The following is a 16,517-nucleotide window of genomic DNA, read 5'->3' on the forward strand; positions in this document are numbered from 1 at the left end:
TAAGAATATTCCCTACTATAAATGAAAATATTCCTTATTTAGGGTTCCCCCATTATATAAAGGGGACCCCAATCATTTGTAAGACCATCTTTTACTGAGCAAAGAATATACTCCCTACCTTTTTGCCTGCTGTTCATCAGAATTGTCCCTTAGCTTGATTATTCTTACTTTGATTTTCTTACCTCATTGTTCTTACTGCCTTAAGCCACCTCGAGGTCACTGTCTCGAGTTCACTGCTGATAACTAATATTGGTTTGATTCACTCGTATCTTTCATTTTTACTTCGTATTTCTTGATTATTAATTCGTATTGAATTAAATCACATATCTTTAAAATCACAAATCAAGTTTAATTGTTACTCGTATTTTTCGAGGTAAACAGTTTGGCGCCCACCGTGGGGCTAAAGATAATAGTGATTATTTCTTTACTGACTCTCGTTACACACGTTGTTTTTACACTTTTTCTTGTCAAGATTTTTTGATTTTCATGCTTGAACATGTCTATCACACAAAACGCACGTGTTCATGACAGTGAGGGTCTTGGAGAAAACAGTGGTATAGGGGTCGGTGTGCCACCCATATACCCTGAGGGAGTACCAAATATGGATCCAGTTGATATCAGTTCGCACAATGCTCTAAACACGGATGCAGGCACAGATCCCATAGGGAATGCACGCAGGGAAGCTCGACCAGAGGACCAAGGAACGCCAGGCGTAGGGGATGGGGGAGTCAGTCTCCAAGTGATATTCGAGATGTTGCAGGCTCAACAAATCATCATCGCTCAACTCTAAAGTCAAAATAAAACCCCGAGCGTAGCTAAACATGAAAACAATCAACGTGCTAAGCCAATGCCAGAGAGATCTAATGAAAATGGCTCGGGGACTGACCCCACGATTATGAAAATGCTTGAAGAGCTCACTAGAAGGATTGAGTCCGGGGAAAAGAAAATTGAAGATAATGATAAAAAAGTGGAGACCTATAACTCCCGTATAGACCAGATACCGGGGGCACCTCCAAATTTGAAAGGTTTAGACGCCAAGAAATTCATACAGAAACCATTCCCCCAGAGTGCGGCACCGATGCCCATTTCCAAAAAGTTTTGCATGCCCGACATACCCAAATACAATGGAATAACGGGCCCTAACGAACATATTACTACATACATCTGTGGGATCAAAGGAAATGATTTGAATGATGATGAAATCGAGTCAGTGTTGTTGAAAAAGTTTGGGGAAACACTCTCAAAAGGAGCTATGATTTGGTATCACAACTTAGCTCCTAACTCTATTGACTCATTTTCTATGTTAGCGGACACCTTCGTCAAAACCCACACCGGGGCCATAAAGGTGGCCACGAGGAAATCAGACGTCTTCAAAATTAAGCAAAGGAACGATGAGATGCTAAGGGAGTTCGTGTCCGGATTTCAGATGGAAAAAATGGAGTTACCTCCGGTCTCCGATGACTGGGCAGTGCAGGCCTTTATGCAAGGTCTAAATGAAAGGAGTTCGATCACTTCTCGACAGTTGAAACAGAACTTGATTGAATATCCAGTTGCGACATAGTCGGATGTGCACAATTGTTATTGATGTTTTAAACGTCAATACCACACAAGAGGGGGGTGATTTGTGTGGTACCTAATTTTCGCATTAGAAGAACCAGGTTCTTCTAAGTGTTCTAACTACAGCAGTTTGCGGAATAATAAATACTGAAAGTAAAGTGCACAGAGATTTTTACGTGGAAAACACCTGGCTCAAAAGGTGAAAAAACCACGACCTACTACTCAGTAGGATTTTCCCAAACTCCACTAAAATCACTGAGCCAAAAGCTTCCTTTACAAAACTCTTTGTAAACCTAAGGATTAACTCTAATCCCAGTGTAGCACACAGCCTCAACTGTTGCGACACTTTCAAGTTAACTCTAACTTGAATACTCAATATACCTATTACAATTGCTTCTATGAAAGCTGAAAGGTACAATATCAAAACCTACTATAATTGAACTAGACTTAGAATAAACACAATGATGAAACTGGTTCTTCTATCTTAGTTCATGTAGCTTCAGACGTGCACACTTGTATCTCGCATATGTTGCTTGCAAATCAGACTTGATCTTTTTGCTCTCAAATATGCTTAACTTCTGCTTATGTGCAATCACCTGTAAAAGAGAACAATCGTTATATTTATAGAGTTAGTAATCAGAGTTTGATAAGAACTCGAATTGTGGATCCTTTGACAATTCGAGTCCAGGAACAACTCCAACTCCTAATCCATATCCTTGATACGGATATAATTCTCTTTTCATAAGGAGACTTCAACTCCTTATCCTATATGCAATCTTTTCGATCAATTCAGAAGATATTGTTGCTGATCCTTGAGACTTATCTTCTTCACGCGTATGTCATATGTGTAAGCATATCAACACTGTGTCTCACATGATGGACCTGGTTCATGACTGAGTTCATTTTGTCAATCTTCAAAACTTCATCTGAACTTGGGCCAACAAATTCCCCCTTTTTGATGATGACAAACTCTATGCTTTTATTGATCAGAGACCCTGTGGAACTCAGCTTAATTTTCACACTTAATTTAACTTATCATTAAGGACCAGGTTTAATCAGGTTATAATCATCACATTTTTCAGAATACAAAGTAAAGCACAATATCTCTTCCCCCTTTTGGCATCATCGAAAAGTTGCATTTTATTAGAATCCCAGATGTTAATTATTACTCATGGCCACTGGGGCAACTGCAAGTGAAAACATGATTTAGTTAATCAATAATCAGCTTCACAGAAATTTAACTATTAAGATCAGAAGTTTCATAGAACAAGAGAAAACGAAGCACATTGTCATTGATTAGGAGATGTTTCTACAAAACAGACCACAAAAAGAAAAACAAACATCCAACCATGAGCAAAAAAAATAGAGAAAAGTCCCGAATCTGGGTCACTGAAGGTGTTTCTAAACTGGTTCTAGGGCTTGGAGGAACTAGAGGGTTGAGATTGAAGAAGATTAAGCATTGTTTGGAGCATCCCTTCACTCTTTTCTTTTTCCTTTGCTAGCTCATCTTTGAGGCCATTTCTTTCACTTTCCAGTTCAGCAATGCGAGCCTGGAGCCTAGCAATTTCTGCATCTTTTGTTCCACATTCTAGAACCAATGCCCTAACTTTGCTGTTCACAGGAGTCTTTACGGATGAACCAGGTTCAACTGGGGTTACACTTAGCAGGTAATCACAAGCCTGCAGAGTTTTGATCCCAAAGTGCTCTTTGCTGGAGGCCATCTCCCACTTCTTCAATGGCACATCTAACTTGGCCAAGACAGTTGTCAGTATAAACCCATAAGGAGTGGCATGGGCCTTGGAGCCATTTATCACTCTATCCAGCAGCTTGACAATGAAACTAGGCCAGTTAATCTGCTTTCCTGTCACAAGACACTCCAGAAGGACCAGGTCCATATAATTTGCAGTGTGCCTTCTCTCATGTCTGGGCAGCAGACACTTGTTCACAAATTCAAATAGCACCTTGTACTCAGGCTTCATCTCACTCTTTTGCACAAACCTAGCCTCAGGCACTTCTTCAGCAGACTTGGTATCACAGAAATTCCGGCTGATTTGGAGAGCAGAAGGGAGAGAATCTAGACAAGGCCACCTTTGCCTAGTATAATCATCATATCCCTCACAGGATATGTCTAGAATTCTTCCCAACAAAGGTGCATCAAACTGCACCTCTACTCCTCTCACCAGGCTTGTAACAACCCCATTCACCACTCGCCATAAACTCTATCAGTACTTTTCTTGCAAGCCTGCCATCCAGTTGAAGAACCATGTCCTTCCAACCCTGTGCTTCCAGTGCATCAACCAATCTTTTCATGCCTGGCTCCTCCAGGTCTTTCAGAATTCTTCCTTTCAATATTTTTCTTTTTCCAAAAAGGATAAACCTGTTCTGCTATTTCTCAGATTCCTCTTCTTCTTCTTCTTCTTCTTCTCCACTCCAAGCTTCTTCTTCTTCAGGAACTTTCACTTGTTTTCCTTTAACTGCAGACCTGGTTCTTTTTGCCAGGGAGGGTTCAGTAGAGATAGATTCTGAAGACTTCTTGGTAGAAGTCTTGGATTTCTTAGGTTTAGGAGTGGGAACCTCCTCAGTTGTACCTCTCTCCTGATGGACCAGTTCCATCTCTTCCTCCTCTTCTTCTGCAGCCACATAACTTTCCAGAACTTTAGCTTTTCCCTTTTCTTTGTTCTTTTTCTTGCTTGCCTCTAAGGCTTTCTGCAACTCAGCCTCGCTTTGCCTTACCCTGCTTCTGGTAGCTTTCACCTTTGGTGCTGAAGGGACAATAGACTTAGGAGATGACACCTTGCTCTTCTTTGTTGGCTTAGAGGCAGTTGGAGCCTTTTGAGAAGAAGCTTTGCGCTTCTTGGGATCATAGCTTTCTCCAACTTTCTTCAGAATGTCAGCCAGGGTTTCTTCCATAGATGAACTAGGTCCATCTTGTTGTTCACTCAGGTTCACAAGACCTTCAGCAGCTTCTCCAGATTCACTTCCCCCCTGGCTTGTTGCCACTCTCCTCAACTCCTCCACAAATTGCAAGAATTTCACCTTTCTTTTTCTTTCCCTTCCTCTTCGATTCTCCCTCACTTACATCTCTCACAGATCCCACTAACACAAACCTATCATCTACTTTCTCCACTACATCAGAAAAAACATAGCATGTATTTACCTCTTTAGGAGTTTCTTGATTTTTGTCTGATTCAGAAGATCCACGTTCTTCTCCATCGCTTGTAGAGACAAAAGCTTCAGATTCAGACTTAAGTCAGATGATTCTTTTTCAGAGCTTCCCCCTCTTTGACTTGCTTTCAATTTTTCGTTGAGAGCTGTTCTCAAAACACCAGTAGCAACAGTCTTTCTAGCCAACATTTTCTGCCTGCGAAATCTTGGTTTAGGGTTGTCGCTAGGAGGTACAGATAAAGATGTATTAGGAGATACTGGTGGGGGAGTTAAAGGATTTTCTTGAGAGTTAGTCATGGCGGAGAATTTCTGGAGGATTTTTTTTTTTTTGGAATTTTGAAGAATTTTTGAGAGATGGAGGATGATCAGGGGTTTAACACTTAATGATGGTTATGGAGTGTAGTAGGAATATGTGGAGTGTATTTAAAGTAGAGTATGATTAGGTGCAGTAATGGCAGTCTTTTGCAGTGGTCAATCAGGGGTCTAATCTCATTAGGACTCCGGTCTTTAAGAGGTAATTGATCGACGCTAGTTTTAAGGAGATAATCCCGTTTTGAAGAGAATGAAACTGGTTCAATGCACAACGGTTAGATTTTTAGGAGTTTGGTTGGGATAGGACTTCTGCTTATAATTGGAATATTTATTTTTCTAATTGTGCAAAGTATAGAAACATACCTGACCTTTTCTCATGAGCATATACTGATGAACCAGGTTCTTCAAGTAGAACTCCTCTTGATTATGCCTCATATATCAGAATAGAAAAAAGACTTTGTAAGAGATCAATGAATTAATATAAACACACGTCACAGGAGTATAGTGATTAGAGTATGAGACTGAGTAAGAATTAGTCTAGATATTTACATAAAATCAGAACTTCTAACCAAAAATGTTGTTTTTTTTTCATTTTTTTCCATTTTCTTTCATTGCATTCTGAACTGGTTCCTTTTAGGTGATCTTAATCATCCCTAATTCCAACCTGTTCCTTTCAAAGTTTTCCCTATTCAGTGCTTTGGTGAAGATGTCAGCTATTTGTTTATCAGTAGCACAGAATTCTATTGAGATTAATCCTTTCTCATAATTATCTCTCAAGAAGTGGTGTCTAACATCTATGTGCTTGGTCCTTTTATGATGAACAGGGTTCTTTGTCATACTTATAGCACTAGTGTTATCACAGAATATTGGTATGCATCCCATTTCTATACCAAAGTCTACTAATTGTTGTTTGATCCACAGTAGTTGAGCACAACAAGAAGCTGCAGCCACATACTCAGCTTTAGCAGTAGATAGGGCTACTGAATTTTGTTTCTTGGTAGCCCATGATATAAGACATGAACCAAGAAAGTGAGCCATACCTGAGGTGTTTTTTCTATCCACTAGGAAACCTGCATAGTCAGCATCAGCATAACCTACTAGATCGAAATTACTACCTTTGGGGTACCATAGGCACCATTCAGTAGTCCCCTTCAGATATCTCAATATCCTCTTGACAGCAGTCAAGTGAGACTCTTTAGGATTAGCGTGAAAACGAGCACAAAGTCCTACACTGAAAACAATGTCAGGTCTGCTGGCAGTAAGATACAAGAGTGAACCAATCATACCCCTATACAACTTTTGATCAACTGATGAACTAGGTTCATCAATTTCTAATTTAGTGGCAGTTACAATAGGTGTATCTATTTCTTTAGAGTCTTCCATTTTGAACTTCTTGATTAGTTCTTTTGTATACTTCTGCAGATGAATAATGGTTCTATTTGGACTTTGTTTGATCTGCAAGCCTAGGATGAAATTTAGTTCGCCCATCATACTCATTTCAAACTCACTTCCCATTAATTTTGCAAAGTCCTTACTCAACCTATCTGTAGTGGCCCCAAATATTATATCATCAACATATATTTGTACAACAAGAAGATCTTTACCTTTTTCCCTTAGGAACAAAGTGCTGTCAATTTTACCTCTTTTGTACCCATGCTCCAGAAGGAATTTTGACAATCTTTCATACCAAGCTCTTGGGGCCTGCTTGAGACCATAGAGAGCTTTATCTAGCTTGTATACATGATCAGGATATTCTTTACTTTCGAATCCTGGAGGTTGTCTCACAAACACTTCTTCTTTGAGATAGCCATTTAGGAAGGCACTTTTGACATCCATTTGATGAAGAGTGAATTCCATATGTGCTGCAAAGGCTATGAGGAGTATAATTGCTTCAAGTCTAGCCACTGGAGCAAAAGTCTCATCATAATCAATGCCTTCCTCTTGACTATAGCCTAGAACCACCAACCTTGCCTTATTTCTTGTAACTGTTCCATCTTTATCTAGTTTGTTCCTGAAGACCCATTTTGTCCCAATGACTGACCTGTCTTTTGGTTTTGGAACTAAGTGCCAGACTTGGCTTCTTTCAAACTGATTGAGCTCATCTTGCATAGCATTGACACAATCTACATCTTGTAGAGCTTCACTCACATTTTTAGGTTCAATGAGGGACAGAAAAGCATCAAATGCACACAGGTTCTTCAGTTGTGATCTTATCTTGACCCCAGATGTTGGATCATTGATGATGTTCTCAATGGGGTGAGAACTCAGGTACTTGTAAGATTTCCCCACCATCTGGTTCCTGCTAGATTCTCCTTCATAGTTATGCTGCAGAGGAACAGGTTCAGGTACAGGTTCCTTCAGATTGATTCCCCCTGTCAGGTTGCCCTGGGTGAGAGGACCTGTTCCATCACCTGCTCCTTCCTTTGATGCCACTTTTACTTGTGTTGTTGCTTCAGTCAATTGTCTCACCAGTCCAATGGCTTCATCTTCATGTTCCTGTCTCTCACAAAGAGTGTTAGATTCATCAAACACAACATGTACACTCTCTTCAACACATAGAGTTCTTTTATTAAACACTTTGTATGCTTTGCTATGTGAAGAATATCCCAAGAATACTCCCTCATCACTTCTGGGATCAAACTTACCTAGGGAATCTTTGCCATTATTGTGCACATAGCACTTACAACCAAAAGCCCTAAGATGGGATATGTTTGGTTTTCTCCCTTTAAGTAACTCATAGGGAGTTTNCCAGTGCATCAATCAATCTTTTCATGCCTGGCTCCTCCAGGTCTTTCAGAATTCTTCCTTTCAATATTTTTCGTTTTTTCCAAAAAGGATAAACCTGTCCTGCTCTTTCTCAGATTCCTCTTCTTCTTCTTCTTCTCCACTCCAAGCTTCTTCTTCTTTAGGAACTTTTACTTGTTTTCCTTTAACTGCAGACCTGGTTCTTTTTGCCAGGGAGGGTTCAGCAGAGATAGATTCTGAAGACTTCTTGGTAGAAGTCTTGGATTTCTTAGGTTTAGGAGTGTGAACCTCCTCAGTTGTACCTCTCTCCTGATGGACCAGTTCCATCTCTTCCTCCTCTTCTTCTGCAGCCACAGAACTTTCCAGAACTTTAGCTTTTCCCTTTTCTTTGTTCTTTTTCTTGCTTGCCTCTAAGGCTTTCTGCAACTCAGCCTCGCTTTGCCTTACCCTGCTTCTGGTAGCTTTCACCTTTGGTGCTGAAGGGACAGTAGACTTAGGAGATGACACCTTGCTCTTCTTTGTTGGCTTAGAGGCAGTTGGAGCCTTTTGAGAAGAAGCTTTGCGCTTCTTGGGATCATAGCTTTCTCCCACCTTCTTCAGAATGTCAGCCAAAGTTTCTTCCACAGATGAACTAGGTGCATCTTGTTGTTCACTCAGGTGCACAAGACCTTCAGCAGCCTCCCCAGATTCACTTCCCCCTGGCTTGTTGCCACTCTCCTCAACTCCTCCACAAATTGCAAGAATTTCACCTTTCTTTTTCTTTCCCTTCCTCTTCGATTCTCCCTCGCTTACATCTCTCACAGACCCCACCAACACAAACCTATCATCTACTTTGTCCACTCCATCAGAGAAAACATAGCATGTATTTACCTCTTTAGGGGTTTCTTGATTTTTGTCTGATTCAGAAGACCCACGTTCTTCTCCATCGCTTGCAGAGACAAAATCTTCAGACTCAGAACTTGAGTCAGATGATTCTTATTCAGAGCTTCCCCCTCTTGACTCGCTTTCAATTTTTCGTTGAGAGCTATTCTCAAAACACCAGTAGCAACAGTCTTTCTAGCCAACATTTTCTGCCTACGGAATCTTGGTTTAGGGTTGTCGCTAGGAGGTACAAATGAAGATGTATTAGGAGATACTGGTGGGGGAGTTAAAGGATTTTCTTGAGAGTTAGTCATGGGGGAGAATTTCTGGAGGATTTTTTTTTTTTGGGAATTTTGGAGAATTTTGGAGAGATGGAGGATGATCAGGGGTTTAACACTTAATGACGGTTATGGAGTGAAGTAGGAATATGTGGAGTGTATTTAAAGTAGAGTATGATTAGGTGCAGTCTTTTGCAGTGGTCAATCAGGGGTCTAATCTCATTAGGACTCCGGTCTTTAAGAGGTAATTGATCGACGCTAGTTTTAAGGAGATAATCCCGTTTTATTTAGAATTCGAGGAGAATGAAACTGGTTCAATGCACAACGGTTAGATTTTTAGGAGTTTGGTTAGGATAGGACTTCTGCTCATAATTGGAATATTTATTTTTCTAATTGTGCAAAGTATAGAAACATACCCGACCCTTTCTTATAAGCATATACTGATGAACCAGGTTCTTCAAGTAGAACTCCTCTTGATTATGCCTCATATATCAGAATAGAAAAAAGACTTTGTAAGAGATTAATGAATTAATATAAACACACGTCACAGGAGTATACTGATTAGAGTATGAGACTGAGTAAGAATTAGTCTAGATATTTACATAAAATCAGAACTTCTAACCAAAAATGTTTTTTTTTTTCATTTTTTTCATTTTTTTTCATTGCATTCTGAACTGGTTCCTTTAAGATGATCTTAATCATCCCTAATTCCAACCTGTTACTTTCAAAGTTTTCCCTATTCAGTGCTTTGGTGAAGATGTCAGCTATTTGTTTATCAGTAGCACAGAATTCTATTGAGATTAATCCTTTCTCATAATTATCTCTCAAGAAGTGGTGTCTAACATCTATGTGCTTGGTCCTTTTATGATGAACAGGGTTCTTTGTCATACTTATAGCACTAGTGTTATCACAAAATATTGGTATGCATCCCACTTCTATACCAAAATCTACTAATTGTTGTTTAATCCACAGTAGTTGAGCATAACAAGAAGCTGCAGCCACATACTCAGCTTCAGCAGTAGATAGGGCTACTGAATTTTGTTTCTTGGTAGCCCAGGATATAAGACATAAACCAAGAAAGTGAGCCATACCTGAGGTGCTTTTTCTATCCACTAGGAAACCTGCATAGTCAGCATCAGCATAACCTACTAGATAAAAATTACTACCTTTGGGGTACCATAGGCACAATTCAGTAGTCCCCTTCAGATATCTCAATATCCTCTTGACAGCAGTCAAGTGAGACTCTTTAGGATTAGCTTGAAAACGAGCACAAAGTCCTACACTGAAAACAATGTCAGGTCTGCTGGCAGTAAGATACAAGAGTGAACCAATCATACCCCTATACAACTTTTGATCAACTGATGAACCAGGTTTATCAATATCTAAATTAGTGGCAGTTGCAATAGGTGTATCTATTTCTTTAGAGTCTTCCATTTTGAACTTCTTGATTAGTTCTTTTGTATACTTCTGTTGATGAATCATGGTTCCATTTTGACTTTGTTTGATATGCAATCCTAAGATGAAGTTAAGCTCACCCATCATGCTCATTTCAAATTCACTTCCCATTAGTTTTGCAAACTCTTTGCTTAGCCTGTCTGTAGTGGCCCCAAATATTATGTCATCAACATATATTTGTACAACAAGAAGATCTTTACCTTTTTCCCTTAGGAACAAAGTGCTGTCAATTTTACCTCTTTTGTACCCATGCTCCAGAAGGAATTTTGACAATCTTTCATACCAAGATCTTGGGGCCTGCTTGAGACCATAGAGAGCTTTATCTAGCTTGTATACATGATCAGGACATTCTTTACTTTCGAATCCTGGAGGTTGTCTCACAAACACTTCTTCTTTGAGATAGCCATTTAGGAAGGCACTTTTGACATCCATTTGATGAAGAGTGAATTCCATATGTGCTGCAAAGGCTATGAGGAGTATAATTGCTTCAAGTCTAGCCACTAGAGCAAAAGTCTCATCATAATCAATGCCTTCCTCTTGACTATAGCCTAGAACCACCAACCTTGCCTTATTTCTTGTAACTGTTCCATCTTTATCTAGTTTGTTCCTGAAGACCCATTTTGTCCCAATGACTGACCTGTCTTTTGGTTTTGGAACTAAGTGCCAGACTTGGTTTCTTTCAAACTGATTGAGCTCATCTTGCATAGCATTGACCCAATCTGCATCTTGTAGAGCTTCACTCACATTTTTAGGTTCAATGAGGGACAGAAAAGCATCAAATGCACACAGGTTCTTCAGTTGTGATCTTGTCTTGACCCCAGATGTTGGATCATTGATGATGTTCTTAATGGGGTGAGAACTCAGGTACTTGTAAGATTTCCCCACCATCTGGTTCCTGCTAGTTTCTCCTTCATAGTTATGCTGCAGAGGAACAGGTTCGGGTACAGGATCCTNGGGGGGGGGGGGGGGTAAGGGCATTCAGACAGTTAAATATAAAAAGGGGCCCAGTTCTCGACCGTTTGATTTAATGGGATCAACGGCTCGGATCGAAAGATACAAAACGGGGTCGTTTGGTTACTGAGAAAGGCGGACTGGGTAGGGGACACGGGTCTGGCCCAGTTTTCGAACGGGTAGTGGGCAAAACGTTTGGGCTTGGGGGAAAACTTAATTAAAGAGCCCAAAACCATATCTCTTTATTTTCTTTTCCTTTTCTTTTTAATTTCTAATTTTTTTTTCTTTTCCACATTAAAAATAAAAACCTAAATTAATTCTCAGACCAAATCATCCTACCAAATTAGATTAATTACTCAAACTAATATTTACAATAACTAATTAATTACCAAATTAAAACAAAACCGCAAAAATTCGAGGCTAAAAATAAAAATGCAAAAATTAGTTATTTTTGTGATTTTTTTTCAATTTTTTTTTTCAAACAAATTAGTTTACCAAAATATGTAAAATTAAGTCCTAAATGCAAATGCAATGTATTTTTATATTTTTTTCTGAATAAAATTAAACATGCAAAAAAATGCAAACAATGAGAAAAATTCTACAATAATTCCTAAAATAATAAATAATTTAAAAGAAAAATCTGTTTTTGGAATTCTGTAGGAGTAATTCATGTGGGGCAAAAATCACGTGCTCACAGCTGCCCCTCTTTGCTCGGAGACACGAAGGGTTTTCTGGCTAAGTAAAATGAGCAATTATGAGGGATTTTTGCCAGTTTGAAACTCCATGAGAAGCATTTTCGAAAAAGCCTGGCCGAACCTTGCTTCAGAGGTTGCCTACATATCCTTGGCTATAAAGGAATCAGGTCAGTGTAGTTCTGGAAGTTTTTGTAGCTGGGACTACCAGGAAGCTGTGATTTTACTGTTGCTGCTGCTGCTACTGCTTGCTGAACTCCTTATTACACCAAAAATGAAAAATAAAAAGCTAAACTAGCTAAGCCTATCAGCTACGAGTTACAAGATTCCTATCTATATTTTGAAGCTTGATCTTGAGTCTTGGCTGGTTCTTGCTGCAGACTCCAATCTGAATCTTGATGCTCGTTAGCTGTAAACTACTGGTTCATTCTTCAGCTTTGGATCAAGGCGGGACATGCGAGGCCTGTGATTTCAATCATATCTTGGGCAGTCCGCGTCTTTCTCCGCTTCAGCATTTTGAGTTCACTTCTTTTTGTTCTTTTCTCTTCTTTTCTTTATTTTGGATTGAGACTCATTCTTTTGATCATCTCGAACCCTGTGCCTCGAGGTCAAACCTGCTCAGACACCAAAACAAACAAACGAACGAAGTTTTTCTGCCCTAGTTTTCACTAGGAAAATTTCCCTAACATTATCTGTAATAATAGTTGCAGGGATACCGAAACGGTAGATGAGATTAGAATGCACAAAGTCTACCACAACTTTCTTGGTGACAGATTTGAGAGTAATTGCTTCAACCCACTTCGTGAAGTAGTCAATAGCGACCAATATGAATCTATGCCCATTTGAAGCTTTTGGCTCGATCGGCCCAATGACGTCCATGCCCCAGGCAACAAATGGCCAAGGTGCCGACATGGGATGCAGTTCTGTAGGTTGTGCATGAATCAAATCACCGTACACCTGACACTGATGACATTTCCGGACGAAACTGAAGCAGTCTTTTTCCATAGTCATCCAGTAATAACCTGCTTTGAGGATTTTCTTTGCCAAAACGTACCCATTCACGTGGGGTCCGCACACTCCTGCGTGCACTTCATACATGATTCTTCCGGCCTCTTCGGCATCAACACATCTTAACAAGTTGAGATCCAGAGTCCTTTTGTACAAGACATCACCGCTCAAGAAGAAACCACTTACGAGCCGTCTAATGGTCCTCTTTTGATCCCACTGTGATGTTATAAACGTCAATACCACACAAGAGGGGGGGGGGGTGATTTGTGTGGTACCTAATTTTCGTGTTAGAAGAACCTGGTTCTTCTAAGTGTTCTAACTACAGCAGTTTGCGGAATAATAAATGCTGAAAGTAAAGTGCATAGAGATTTTTACGTGGAAAACACCTGGCTCAAAAGGGGAAAAAACCACGACCTACTACTCAGTAGGATTTTCCCAAACTCCACTAAAATCACTGAGCCAAAAGCTGCATTTACAAAACTCTTTGTAAACCTAAGGATTAACTCTAATCCCAGTGTAGCACACAGCCTCAACTGTTGCGACACTTTCAAGTTAACTCTAACTTGAATACTCAATATACCTATTACAATTGCTTCTATGAAAGCTGAAAGGTACAATATGAAAACCTACTACAATTGAACTAGACTTAGAATAAACACAATGATGAAACTGGTTCTTCTATCTTAGTTCCTGTAGCTTCAGACGTGCACACTTGTATCTCGCATATGTTTCTTGCAAATCAGACTTGATCTTTTTGCTCTCAAATATGCTTAACTCTGCTTATGTGCAATCACCTGTAAAAGAGAACAATCGTTATATTTATAGAGTTAGTAATCAGAGTTTGATAAGAACTCGAATTGTGGATCCTTTGACAATTCGAGTCCAAGAACAACTCCAACTCCTAATCCATATCCTTGATCCGGATATAATTCTCTTTTCATAAGGAGACTTCAACTCCTTATCCTATATGCAATCTTTTCGATCAATTCAGAAGATATTGTTGCTGATCCTTGAGACATATCTTCTTCACGCGTATGTCACATGTGTAAGCATATCAACACTGTGTCTCACATGATAGACCTGGTTCATGACTGAGTTCATTTTGTCAATCTTCAAAACTTTATCTGAACTTGTGCCAACAGTTATCAGTCAAAGATCAGGGTCGAGGACGACCAGTTGGGAGCCCTCTCGGGCTCAGTGTATCCTAACAGACTCGCGGCCAAGCCCCCTAGGGACAAAGACCGAGGATCGAGATTCAACAAAGAGCGGTATTAGCCGTATGCCGATTGAAGGAACAAAAACACTCCCCGGAGTGATCGAAGAAACGATCGAGGTCAAAGCTCTCGGGGACTCATGAGCAAAAGCGCATTTGACAAGCACTCCGACCCTGCAGAAGCTCCTCGATTATCAAAACACAACTTCAGCATCGATGCATCAGGGATTGTCTCCGCTATTGGGAGAATTAAAGACACCAAGTGGCCCAGGCCCATACAAACCGATCTTTCCCAAAGAAACCCGAGCTTAATGTGCAAATATCACGGTACACATGGCCATAGAACAGAAGATTGCCGGCAGCTAAGGGAAGAGGTGGCTCGGTTGTTCAAAGAAGGCAACCTTCGAGAATTTCTAAGTGATCGGGCTAAGAATCACTTTAGGGAGAGAGACACGAAGAAAAATGAGCAAGAAGAACCACAACATGATCATTGGTGGAGTCGATGTCCCTCAACGACCTACATTCAAGCGCACCAAAGTATCAATCACAAGAGAGAAATGGACTCGGAGTTATGTGCCCGAGGACGCCCTATCATTCTATGACGAGGAAACAGAGGACGTATCCTAGCCTCACAACGACGCCTTGGTAATCTCTATCCTTTTAAATAAAGTTCAAGTTAAACGTGTTTTAGTGGATCTAGGTAGCTCAGCGAACATAATTAGATCGAGGGTCGTAAAACAACTCGGCCTGCAAGATCAGATTGTACCTGCGTCCCAGGTGTTGAATGGCTTCAACATGGCAAGCGAAACATCAAAGGGAGAAATTATCCTACCAGTAAACGTAGCCGGGACCATACAAGACACCAGGTTCCATGTCATCGAAGGTGACATGAGGTATAACGCACTCCTCAGGAGACCATGGATACATAACATGAGGGCAGTACCTTTGACTCTCCATTAGATGATGAAACTCCCGATAGAGGAAGGAGTGAAAACAGTCCACGGAGAACAGCATGTTGCAAAAGAGATGTTTGCAATCGAGGAACTGGTGCCGATACCGGAACCCTTGACCTCGGAGAAGTCGAGCACCAAAGGTAAGTAGGTGGCTAAGTAGCAATCACAGCTCCAAGCCTCGACGGAAGCAGAATAACTGGTAACCAAAGACAAAGAAGGGAACTTCCTAGCTCCTCGAACCTTCATTGTTCCTGAGAAGCCCGATGCTACCAAGTCAACCGCTCAAGAGAAAGGTAAGCGTTGCCATATGTCCCGGAGAGAAGAATTTGGCAATGAACTTTTCTGCCAACTCATCCCAAGTGGTAATTGAATGGTTGGGAAACCTCTCTAACCAGTCCAATGCTTTTCCCCATAGAGAAAAGGGAAAAAGCCTCAACCTCAGCGCGTCCTTAGAAACATTTTGTTTGCTTGCTCCCCCAACAAGTATCGACGAACCCCTTGAGATGCTTGTAGGCATTTCGATTCAGAGCCCAGTAAAGAAACCTCGTTGTTCAAGAAGTGTAAGCATCACGTTGGTGATTTGGAAGTTGTCCGCCCTAATACGGTGCGGGACTATAGCACTTGCATAACCTTCATTTGGCAATTATCGGTGGGCAGCCGCTCTTGGTGGAGGTGGGGGAGGGACAGGCTCATTACCGTGAGGCGGGCAGCCTCGTCTACTAGCTTGAGATTCAATAGGAACCTCATCCATGGAACCATCATCCACGTCCTCCCCCAAGTGCACATTTTCGATGGGCTCGTTGTTGATAGCCATTTTCGTACCTAGAATCAATTCCAACACAAATTAGTAACTCGGAAGGAAAGAAAGACAAAACATACAAAAGCCTAGATATATATCTAAATCCGTTTAACTCCCCGGCAACGGCGCCAAAATTGATCTCTGCCAAATCCATACCACAATTAAGTAGCGAGACGGTTGACGCAATAATAACCCCACAAAGGTCGGGATCGAATCTACAGAGAGTTAGAATGTGGGATTAGGTGTATATCTAAGTTGATTGCAAGTTTTGGCTTAAATTGTACCTAGGGTAGTGACTTCCACCTAGGTGGCAACCTAACGGGTTGTAAACAATAGGGCAAGTTTGAATTATTGGGTTCGTGGTATAGCAAACAGACGCAATTGCTCACTCTATACCTCTCGGTAGTTTGAGTGATTTTGCCCGATTTGGCTTTCTGAAGCCCAAATGGGCATTTGCACAAATCAAGTGATATATGCTCAAGTCGGGTCTTACTATCTCTAGATTTGACCCTTTAATTGGGGCTATCA

Source organism: Nicotiana attenuata, chromosome 9 (genome assembly GCF_001879085.1).
Source record: "Nicotiana attenuata strain UT chromosome 9, NIATTr2, whole genome shotgun sequence".
NCBI classification, from domain to species: Eukaryota; Viridiplantae; Streptophyta; class Magnoliopsida; order Solanales; family Solanaceae; genus Nicotiana; species Nicotiana attenuata.